The following is a 12,418-nucleotide window of genomic DNA, read 5'->3' as shown; positions in this document are numbered from 1 at the left end:
CAGCGTGGTTCTACAAGTGTTTCTAATTTGAGCAATGACAGGTGTTTGTTGTCTAAAATAAAGAGCAATCCTGGGGTCTTTTACTCAGGATTCAAAATATGTCTGTGTGGAAGGGCTGAATTGAATGCCAGCTCAATTTCCTTCAGATGTGAGATCTGCTCATTGAGTGTGCGCCTGTGTTAGAGCAATTTGTGAAGAAGCACCTACTAAGTGCCAGGTGATAGTGTACCTATTTCCATTTAATCTCCCCAAAATTCAAAAGCTACACACACACACACACACACACACACACACACACACACATATGAGAGGATAAATGACTTAGCAAAGAGCATATTGTCAGTAAGCAGTTGTAGTACGGTTTATACCTAAAGCTGAATCTTCCTTGGGATGGTAGCTGGTATCAGTCCTCATCTCTCTGAAGCATGGTTTAACCAAGGCCCTGATGGATGACTTGTCACAGCAGAGAAGAAGGTTTCTACTGACCATCTCCCAAATACACTCCTGTATTCAATTTAGAAGACAGTTGAAAGATTCCATTCTAACTTCTAGTCAGACAAGGTTACTTTTTTCATTAGCTGTGACAAATAACTGAAAAAAAAAAATTGTTTAGAGGAAGAAAGACTTATCGGCACTCATGGCTTCATAGGTGTTAGTCCGTGGTCACGCGGCTCTGCTGTTTCTAGGTCTGTAGAGAGGCAGCACATTGTGGTGGGGAGCCCACATCAGAGCCAAGTTTGCCTCCCTGGTGATAACTGGGAAGCAGATAGGGAGAGGAAGGATGAAAGGACAAAGTGACCTTGTTCCTCCATGCACACCTCACCTCCACATCTCCATCACTTTCCAATCATACATAGCATCAGGAGTGACTCCATTGATAGATTAATCCCTCCAAGTCAGAGCCATCATGAGCCAGTGACTTCCCCAAAATCCTAGTAACTGGCAACTTGAAAACATGAACCCCTTAGGGCAGTGGTTCTCAACTTTCATAATTCTGTGACCCTTTACTACAGTTCCTCATGCTGTGGTCAACCCCCCCATAAAATTATTTTCATTGCTTTTTCATAACTAATGTTGCTGCTGTTATTAACAATCATGTGAACATCTGTGTTTTCCACTGGTCTTAGGCGACCTCTGTGAAAGTATTGTACAATCCCTATATTCAAAGGGGTCTCAATCCACAGGTTGAGAACCACTTCTCTAGTTTTTCTTTTTCAAACCAGGATAGTTTACACTCAAAACCATCACTGCCACTTTGTAGTTCATAAACTTTGTAGGTTTCTACCAGTACACAAAGCCTTGTCACCTCCTCTACAAGATAAGAATGAGCATGTCTACCCCAAAGAGCCACTGTCAAGCTAAATCCACAGAATCCCTATAATTCACCAGCACAAGATCCAGGTCCACATCAGGAAAGAAAAGAAAGAAAGGAAGGAGGGAAGGAAGGAAGGAAGGAAGGAAGGAAGGAAGGAAGGAAGGAAGAAAGAAAGAAAGAAAGAAAGAAAGAAAGAAAGAAAGAAAGAAAGAAAAGAAAAGAAAAGAAAAGAAAGTTAGTTCCAGGGGATCAAACAGCCTCTTCAGGCCTCCATGGGCAGCAAACATACACGCACAATATTCAGGCACTCATAAGCTGCCAGCACACATAGGTAACCCCGGTGCTCTTGGTACATACAACATTCAGAGATGAGAAGGGGGAACCCTGGAAACTTGAAGGTCAGCTAGCCTGGTGTATGCAATGGTAAGCAAGACAGCCTGCTTCAATAATAGCAGAAGGACTCACAATGGAACACACTTGCCTCTTTCACCAGTAGGGACACCACTGAAATGTGAGACAAGGCATGCAAATGCCCACACTCACAGGCATGAATGTGTGCCTGTACCCGTGCCCACAGACACACCGAAATTTCTAAACAGTTTCTGCATCAGTGTCCCATTTTCCAAAATGCCCTATACCAGTGTGTCTAGTACAGAGTTTATCAAATTATGCAAAAGATTAAAGTCAGTTCTTTTGCTTTGTTTTGTTTTTGACTGCTGCCCTGCTGAGGCTCTCTGCTGTAAGAAAGCAGAGGCTCTTGAGGCCTTCTAGAAGTGCTGTTTCCCACCCTCATCTGCTGAGATGGGGCCCATGTGGACAAAGCATCTCTGCCTGCAGGCCTTTCTGCAACACCTGAGTATAGTGACTACTGGTTGAGAGTGCCAGGGGCTCTGCTATGCTTGGGGGACGCCCTTGTTTCTCTCACCACTATGGACACCATTGTAATCTCCCTCCAGGCACAGAGAAGACATTGGGTATCAATACCACACACTAGCCCTAAGTTCTTCTGTTTTTAATTAATTAATTAGCATCCCAGTTGTAGTTTTCTTCTCAGTCGAACCCTCCACCCCTCTTCTCCCTATCTCTCCATCCCCTGCTCCTCGAAAAGGGGAGACTCCACCACCAGCAGCCCATCCCAGCACATCAAGTTGCATCAGGACCGAGGTCTGGCAAGGTAACCTGCCAGGGAGGAAGTGGTCAAAAAGCAGACAACAGAGTCCATGTCAGAGGTAGCCCCCATCCCCCTTTATAGGGGACCCACGTGAGGCCCAAGCTGCCCATCAGCTACATCTGTGTAGGGGGCCTAGGTCTAATCCACGCATGGTCCTTGGTTGGTGCATCAGTCTTCCCAAGCTCCTCTGGGCCCTGCTTAGTTGGCTCTGTTGGTCTTCTTGTGGAGCTCTTGTCCCTGCCAGGTCTTTCTGTTCTTCCCCCAACTTTTCCACAAGACTTCCCACGCTTTGCCCAGTGTTTGGCTGTGGCTCTCAGCATCTGTTTCTATCTGCTATTAGACTGAGCAGAGATACCACTATATTCTTAATAATCACTGCAGTTACTATTCGACTTTTAAAAACAACAAAATTGACAAAAACTGTAGAATTAACATAAGCTTCAAATGATCAAATTTTGATATTAATCTCTTAATTCCCATGATCATCTACTTAGGAGACATTCAGAGAACTCTTCCATCTGCTGTTGTCCTCCAAACACAGGCACAGCCATAGAATTTCCTTACAGGAATAAGGAATGTTCTTCAGTTAGTACAGTTCGTTTGGGTCCAGTACATGTTTACAGGGTTTGTCTCCAGAATCCTGCATATGCAGTAAATCCTGCATAAACAGTAGATTAGAAATAAGAGCAAGCCCTGCAGTCCCAGCACTCAGGGAGGCAGAGGCAGTCTGACCTCTGTGAGTTTGAGGCCAGCCTGCTCTACAAAGTGAGTCCAGGACAGCCAAGGCTACACAGAGAAACCCTGTGTATAAAAAAAAACAAAACAAAAAGAAAGAGCAAGCTGATTGAAAGGACAAAGGACAAACCATACTCCTTTAGTTCTGTCATTATGTCTCCTCCTTATAGCTCTGGTATCAGATATCTATAAACAACACAGTGCGAGCTTTGAGTTTATCCAGTAACTGCACATTTAAGCTCCTGTATCAAATTCCTAGTTAATTTTAATAACAGTATGACATTGGAATGTATTCTTTCTATTGTTTTCTTAGAAGAAAAAAATCAAGAAAGTAGTGGTTGCTATTGCTTCATGATTATGCCCAAAGTCCTCTTGTAGGGGAGGGAAGAAGATTGCGAACGGGTCTGTTGTGTTTGTCACATGTGTTAGGAAAGCCAGGACAAACTCACTTACTCTTTGGACCATAATATCTTACAGATTCAGAAAGATCACACAGATACTAAAAACTCTGGTTGCTTGCTCACTTCGATGGCATATATACTAAAATTGAAATGATACAGAGAAGATTAGCATGGCCCCTGTACAAGGGTGAAACCCAAATTCGTGAAGCATTCCATATTTTTAGATGCACATTGGAAGAGGGAGAAAACAGGGAACAGGACAGGAGCCTACCACAGAGGGCCTCTGAAAGACTCCACCCAGCAGGGTATCACAGCACATGCTGAGATGCATAGCCAAACTTCGGGCAGAGTGCAGGGAATCTTATGAAAGAAGGGGGAGATAGAAAAACCTAAAGGGAACAGGAACTCCACAAGGAGAGCAAGAGAACCAAAAAATCTGGGCACAGGGTCTTTTCTGAAACTGATACTCCAAGGACCATGCATGGAGATAACTTAGAACCCCTACACAGAAGTAGCCCAAGGCATCTCAGTATCCAAGAGTGTTCCCCAATAATAGGACCAGGGACCATCTCTGACATGAACTCATGAGCTGGCTCTTTAATCACCTCCACCTGAGGGGGGAGCAGCCTTACCAGTTCACAGAGGAAGACAAAGAAGCCAGTCCTGATGAGACCTGATAAACTAGGGTCAGATGGAAGAGGAGGAGGACCTCCCCTATCATTGGACTGGTGGAGGGGCATAGAAGAAAAAGAGGGAGGGAGGGTGGGATTGGGAGGGGGTGGCAGAGGGAACCACAGCTGGGATACAAAGTGAATAAACTGTAATTAATTTAAAAAATTAAAAATTAAAAAAAAAAAACTCTGGTTGCAATGATTAATTTTATGTGCCATCTTGCCTGGGTAATAAGGACGGCAGATGGCTGGTAAAGCGTGATTTCAGGGTGTGTCTGTGACAGGACTTTAGAAGAGTCTGGCATTTGAATCAGTACAGAGTAAAGGTGGAGGGTGGGCATGGTTCAGTCTGGGGAGGACTGTGATGGAGCACAGGGAGGAGGACCAATGATCTGTTTCTTCTTTAGCTGGAATATCCATCTTCTGCACTTGGATGCAGAATCTCTAAGGTCCCAGGCTTCTAAGACACCCGTGACTCATTAAATGGTATTACTTGAACCAAAACTGGAAGAGTTTGACCTTATGCCCTGGTCAAACTTACCCCACTCCTCATCTGACTCCATTCCAAAGGCCTGTCAGTTCCTGTATAAAGATTCCTAGAGAACCCTGCCAATCCCACTGCCATCCCTATCCCCAGCACAGACATCCCCAGACACTGGCCACATCCCCAATCACCTGGTATATGGCAAGTGCTAAGTGGACTGCCGATGAAAGGCATAAGTTCAGCCATAATGGCATGGTAGTGTTTCATACACCCTGCTTTCCTCGGCGCTGGATGAAGATCTGGAGGGAAGGAAGGGGGATGGGTATCAAGGACGTAGCTAAGCAGTCAAGGCAAGGGTTAACAGGGGATCTGCAGGGCTCTTTACTCACTGCTTACCCTTCTCGGATCATAACATGAATCTCTGTCCACCAGAGTGTGTTTGTGTCTGTCTCTCTGTGTGTGTGTGTCTGTGTGTTAGTTTCAAGGCTTTCCAAGTTTTGGAACTGACAAAGAAAATTGCATTTTGTTGCTTTTGTGCTTCCATTAGCATTTGGGTTTCATGCTTTGCAGGCTTTAATTTAGTCTTCAAGGCTCTCTGGAGAGCTTGTCTAGGCCTCAGAAGCATGTGGAACAAGAGCAAGTGCCCAACAAGACCTGCCAACCCCTCAGTAGGAATCAGGATGCCTTGCCTCACTTTCCACTGGTCAGGCCCACACAGTCCCTTCAGCACCATTTTTGCAAAAATAAAAGCATACTTACTCACTCTCTGGCTTCAGATGCCATCAAAGATTGGGATATACTCAGTTGTGCTTAATTATAGTTGAAGACCTTCAGGAAAAGGACGCTAGCCTTTTGAAAGTAATTTGAGGTAAGCAAAGGAAAAGGAGAGGGAGTTAGATCTAAAATCCTGAACCAAATTTTCCTTCTTTTTGAACCCTGATGACACTCGGTACCTGAACCTATCCACAAAGCAGGAAGTTGGTACTGTGAAAACAGGAATCTCTGTCCAACTTGAGAGATCTCTAGAGACTTCCTCGGTAGGCCTCTCTGCTATTTGAACAGTGGCACCACCCACGGCCTCTGGAGTCTCTATAACATGACCCACCCTGAACTTCAGGGAGGCCATGATGTCCCATGTACCCACCATACCTTGTACCACCATCTCCTAACCTATATCCAGACTGACCTAGGGCAAACCCCAGGAAGGCTGTAGATGATTTATTATGAGCCATCATCTAAAAGGGCACTCAGCCCACATGATCATGACCTAATACCTGTGCTTATCTCAGCCACTCCCAGACCATTTCAAGACATTTAGGTTCTCATACTTGGGCAGGTTTTCACCCTTGTATGGCCCTATGAACTGCTGATGTGGCCCTATGGGCCCCCAATTTCATGCCGTGCTCTTGTCATCCCCTGACCCTCCCAACTCTTCCATCTGAGATTCATTGTATTAGCCAAATTCTTGAACATCACTATTTTCTTCTAGGTACATCTCATTTCTTCACACCTTTACTAAAAGCTTGCAAAGCACGATTTCCCATACACACTTTGCTATTGTTCCCACATGCCCTAAAGCCTGAACACTTACTGTCATCTTCCTTACTTTAGTAGCCATTTCCAGGTTCTTGTCCTTCTAGTAGACATGCATTTCACAGAAGCACATCTCTCAGGCAACGGCAATGCCCCTTCGTTGTGTTTATCTATCAAGGGTCCAGTCAACCTCCCCAACCACTGAAAATGTTAGGTCCTACACTCTGCCAAACACATCTTGTCCTTACTTTAACTCTTCCTTATCATACCAGCCAATCATACCCCACAACCTTTTCTCCAGTTCAAATCAGCCCTCAGTTTTCAGTCTTAGCAACTGAGATCTCATAACCATGCAGAACAGTGTTATGTCTGGGACCTTGACTTCAGACACTATTCTCTTTGAGCATGAGCTCTGCCATTCCAGCTTACTAGTCTAGCATGCTCCCCGTTGCATCAAGTCTTTGAGTCTCCTTTGGATGTTGAATCTATTCACTTTTACATTTCTCTCAGACCTTCCAGCATCCTCAGGCACTTTTTGCTCAACCCAGATTCCATGACTCACACAAATGTGGGGGCTCAAGAACCAGAGAGAGGCTGGGTTTTCCAGCTGCTGTGGTGGCAATCAAGACTCCATCAAGGACAATAACCACCTGAGATCTTGACTGGGACTAGATGCTTTTCTCAGCATGACACAATAATGCAATGTGGCCGGTGGCAGGAGACTTCATTTCCACACTATGTGGACACCTCCATGATGTAGTTTGAATATCTTCACTAATGACAGTGTCATTCACCCACAACCAATGACTCAAGAACAAGAGCAAGAAATTACAAGGCCTTTTTAAGACCTAATTTTATAAGCCACACACCAACACTTCTATCACATAGTTATGTAGTGAATAAGAAGGTGTCAGTCAATGACAGACTACATAGAGGATGGCGTTCCTGCAAGAGTGAGTTTTCCCAGTGATGTCAGACTCATTCTGTCTGAGCATAATGCACTATGTTTGTGCAAGGAGGAAATCACCTGATGACACCTCTATCGGCATCTCCCCCCTCATTAGGTGAAGCACAAGTAGACTGTTTGTTTAAAGGCCAGTTGCCAAACCCAGGGTGTAATCAAGAGAAGGAAAATCCAGCAGACCATTTCAAGGTAGACTGGCACATACATGTACGTGTTTCAGAACCACTGCGGCATCTTGTCGACAAAGAAACTGATGTGCGCATGTGTCAAATAACAGATGTGTCTCTTGCTTATAGATAAAGTGCTAATCACTGGATTCTTCGCCAGGTGCAAACCCATTGTGCCTCTCTGCTGCAGCCTTGCCATCATTCAGACACAACTTCCAAGGTGACATTCTTCAGCCTCAGAAAGAAAACAGTATAGAACAGTTTTTCTCAACCTTCCTAATGCTATAACCCTTTAACATAATTCCTCATGTTGTGATGACTTCCAAACCATAAAATTATTTTTGTTGGTACTTCATAACTGTAATTTTGCTACTATTATGAATCACAATGTAAATATTTTTGGAGATAGGCATTTGTCAATGGGTCCTGATTCACAGGTTGAGAACCACTGATACAGAGAATGAAACTCTTTAGGCTTTTTATACCCTCTTTTTTCTTTCTAAAGTTTTTGGGGATTGAATCTAGGGCTTTATTCATGATAGGCAAGCATTTTAAGAGAGTTATAACTCCAACCTGATTTTTAGTTTTGTTTTGTTTTTAATGTTGATACAAGTTCATACTAAGTTGCTTGAGCTAGCCTGATACCCACTCTCTAGCCTGGATGGGCCTTTAATTCATCATCTTTCAGCCTCTAAATCTTGAGTACCTGTTATCTCAAGCCTGTGCCGCCAGGCCCAAATTTTCTCTGATAGTCTTAAGAGTGACTGAGTATCATTTCTGCTCAAATTTTATTGGTTAGAACTCATCTCATGGCTACAACTACGTATAGTGAATGCTGGTAAATATAGTCTTACAGGTGTTTAAGAAGGACTAGAAGAAGACACCAGGTGTAATGGCTCATACTTTTAACCACAGCATTTTGGAGACTGAGGCAGAAGGATTACCGTTTGAGCCCAAAACAGAGAAGGGAGATGGGCTTGGTAGTAAGTTAGCAGTTACTACAAACCCTCTGCTCATGAGTGTAGCAACTCATGTAGTATGTAATACGTGAAAATATACATTTGTGTCATTAATAGAAAAAGAATGTTGGCTAGAAAATCAAGTAAGATCATGAACTCTTTCTAGAATAAAAGCTCCGTGCTCCTGGGGATCGACTGGCAAAAACACAGCATGTATCGCCAGACTGTGTCTGCATTCTTTTCATTGTTATTGCTTTTCTCGCTGGTTTACTGAGACTACCCCCAGGTGCACATACCGCTGGGTCATTGAAACCAATAAGGGGAACAGATTGTAGTAGCTTACCTGGTGCACACATACCGCAGCTTGGTCTATTGTCCTCTTGAATTTGCTGTGAGAATGGGTCGCATGTAGCACATGGCCCACGAGAGGTAGGCGACAGTTCATATATACCTGGACCCGTCTGCAGAGGCAAGCCAGACAAGTCGATCCCGGAGGAGTAACACCCCCACTAAGCACCAGGGAAATGAGGGAGAAACAAATGCTGTGTATTCTCTAGACCAGTAGTTCTCAATCTTCCTAATACAGTGACGCTTTAATACAGTTCCTCATGTGTGACCCCCAACCATAAGCTGATCTTCGTCGTTACTATTATTGCCATTAGCTGTAATTTTGCTTCTGTTCTGACTCATAATGTAAACATCTGATATGCAGGCTATCTGATATGCGAACCCCGTGAAAAGTTCTTTTGCCCCCAAAGGGCATGGTTCTCGGGTTGAGAACCATGGCTCTAGACAGATAGTTTGTACTCCATTTTTATATGACAATTGCTGATTTTTTTTTTCTAGCACTTAAAATCCAGGCTGAGCCAGAGGAGAATCTTTCATCTACTTAATGTCAATGCTTTTCCCTCTTCAAGGTCTACCAACCAAAATAAAGTAGGTCTGAGTCCACCTTGAGAACTTAGTTGATATAGCTTGATACCTCTGATTAAAAGCCATCAGCCCAAGCTCCTCATGAGTCAACTGTACCATTTCTTTAAATGTTCCTTTAGAGGAGTTCTGTGTAGCTACTGTGCTGAGCATGTACAGAGCCTGGACTCCATCCCAAGTTCCCTTCCCAACTGAAAAAGAAGGGGAAAAAGAAAAAAGAGAGAGAGAGAGAGAGAAGGCATTTGGAGATAAAGTTTCAGAAAAGATTTTCATTACCACCTTAAAATTGTAGACTCAACATTTCCTGTTAGAGAGAGGTTTACTCAAGTTTTCTCTATTTAATTAGGCTCTCATGAATCATAGATCTTTCGCATAAGTGAGCTGGCCCCTCAGGGCAAGTGGTATCTTTGCTGGCAAATATTTTACAAAGAAGGCATTTGTTTCAGAAATAAACATTTAATTTGGATAAATTTTAATAGCCACCACACTTGATTCTCATGAAAATGTTTACCAGCGGTGTTTCTGCCTGGGAACCATTTGTTTCTATTATTTTGACAGAAACGGAATTTGGTTGGTAGCTGTTTGGGATTTGAAATGGTTCTGTAAGCATTTCAGCTAGATGCCCAGGCAGGCAGCCACAATCATTCTACTTCAAATAAATGGAAAGCACCGTTTTGCTTTTCATTACTTCAATGAGAAAAGTTTAACCAGAGAAAAGATTTGCAAACGACCGAATCACAAAGACCCAAAGCAAAAGAAAACAAAAGTGAGTGTATTTCTACAAAAGTTTGGGCAATCTTTTCTTTCTCAAAATTCTTGTCTGTGCATCCCAAAGAATGAAAAAGTCAAAGGAAAAATCAGGGTTTTCTCAGTGATAGCTTGGAACAGCAAATATTATTGAACCATCTTCTGTGTTTCATGAGTTACACATCAGTGGAAAACTGTAGTTTCCTACAAACATATTAAGAAAGACAGAAGTGACTTCTGCAATTATGTCATTTTTCAAATCATCAAAATTGAAAATAAGAGAAAACAACTTCTGAAGAAGTCCAGGGTCAATCAACTAAATAAACTAAAGTCATTTAGCCAACTAGCTTTGATTGGATTTGAGCAGGATGGAATTGACTTCCCTCCAACTCCACCCACTCCACAAACTAATTAAAAAAGCACATCAGTTACATCTTCAATCAGCTGAGGAAGATAAGTGGGCTTCAAAGTAATCAACTACACAACTGTCAGGAATAGCAATAGATTCTCAGAGAACTTCAGGAAGCTGGATGAAAGTCAGGGATGTCAATCAAAGAAGAGTACCCCAGAGCTTATAATTTAGGGGCTTAAAAGAAAGGGAACCACATACAATGGCATACACACACACACACACACACACACACACACACACACACATTGCCACACAGCATCTCACTCAACTTCAAGTCTCCTAAAATACTCATGTGAGGCAAGAGTGCCAGGACCAGAAGGGTTTGAAGGGCCATTGGGGAAATCAGGTAAAATACGTAGAAATTCATAAGCTCCTATAGGCCTTAAATTGAGTGGGGAAGGTCTTAGTTACTGCTTTATGGTCATGAAAAGACAGCATGACTGAAGCAACTCTTAGAAAATAAAGCATTTACTTGTGGGTTTGCTTACAGTTTTAGAGTTTTAGTTAATCCATGATCATCATGGCAGGAAACAGGCAGGCGTGGTGCTGGAGGAGTAGTTGAGAGCTTTGGCTCTTAATTCACAAGCAGCAGGCAGAGAGATAGATGGGGGTGGAGGGGTCTGGCTTTTGAAACATGGGCTTTTGAAGCCACAAAGTTCACCAGACAGCTCCTCCAATAAGGCCACACCTCCTAATCGTTCCCAAACAGTTCCACTAATGGGGACCAAACATTAAAACATATGATCCTATTGGGTCCGTTCACATTCAAACCCCCAAAGGGGGTTTACTGGACTTGGCAGAGAAAAAGGTGTGCATATCAGCAAGAGATTGGTAGCAGCTCCCCATCTCCTGCCCAAAAGAGAATAGAACATTAGTTCTACAAAGAAGGTAACAGATGAAACACCGAGTTTTTATACTGACACTATAAATGCTTCCTTTCTGTATGTGTTTCCATACTCCAAATACTGGAGACCATACACACACAACCATGTATATAACTGTATGTTGTGTGATACGGGAGAGCATGTTGTGTCCCACAGTGTTCGTGGATATCAGAGGATGGCTTTGGGGAGTCATTGAGGTGGGGTCTCTTGTTTCTCTATGACATTGTGTTTACTATCTGATTTTAAGTTTCTGAACAATTCTCCTGTTTCCTTTGTCTATATTCCCAAAAGAGTTTTGGTGTTATAAATGACTGACACACCATCCAGCCTTTATATTATAATTAATTAATTAGTGTGTGTGTGTGTGTGTGTGTACTTACACATCAGGACACAGGTGTGGAGGTCAGAGGTCAACTTCCAGGAGTCAGTCGTGTCCTTTTACCATGTGGGTTCTAGAGAGTGGCAATCACTTTTACTCACTGAGGCATCTCCCTGGCCCTGAAAATGTGCTTTTATCTGCTATAAAAATTTTTTTAATTAAAATATAATCTACCCTGCCTCCAACTCTCACTCAAATTATGGCCTCTGGCCTTTTCTTTTTCTTTAAATAATCTGTTCAGTCTATATAATGTTACTCTAATGTATATGTCAGGGCTGACCACTTGGCATTGGGGGACTCTTGTCCAAGGAACATTGTTTTTCCTATGCTCAGTATCCTCGATTGTCTAGAGTTCTCTGTCAGGGGCTGGGGCCTGGTGAGATTACCCCAGGAAATTCAGTGCTATTCTGTTGACAGTCCTAATAAATGATTGATAAAGAAATCTGCAAATAGAAATTTTCTTCCTTTAATTCTTGAAGGACAAGAGAAGGAAGAGGAAGAGGGGGAAAAAAGAGAAGACACAATGATGCAGGAAGAGAGACTGCCTATATGTAGTGTGGCTTTTCATGTTCTTTCTGTTCCTTTCTAGTAACAGATAGATACCAATTTCTTCCTCTTCTTCTTCTTCTTCTTCTTCTTCTTCTTCTTCTTCTTCTTCTTCTTCTT

The 12,418-nt window shown here is 42.9% G+C and overlaps 1 non-coding gene across 1 annotated transcript; it reads left to right on the top strand.

Moving 5' to 3' along the window:
- The first annotated feature begins 3,737 nt into the window (after nt 1-3,737).
- Nucleotides 3,738-3,844, top strand: LOC129684055 (U6 spliceosomal RNA). Its single transcript, XR_008721246.1, has one exon. It is a non-coding gene; the product is annotated as a U6 spliceosomal RNA (small nuclear RNA).
- The last annotated feature ends 8,574 nt before the right edge of the window (nt 3,845-12,418 follow it).

The sequence above is a fragment of the Psammomys obesus genome, unplaced genomic scaffold (genome assembly GCF_907164565.1).
Source record: "Psammomys obesus unplaced genomic scaffold, mPsaObe1.curated_primary_1811, whole genome shotgun sequence".
Classification (NCBI taxonomy): Eukaryota; Metazoa; Chordata; class Mammalia; order Rodentia; family Muridae; genus Psammomys; species Psammomys obesus.
Note: the sequence above shows the minus strand (reverse complement) of the source record. Positions and strands in the feature narration are given on the sequence as shown.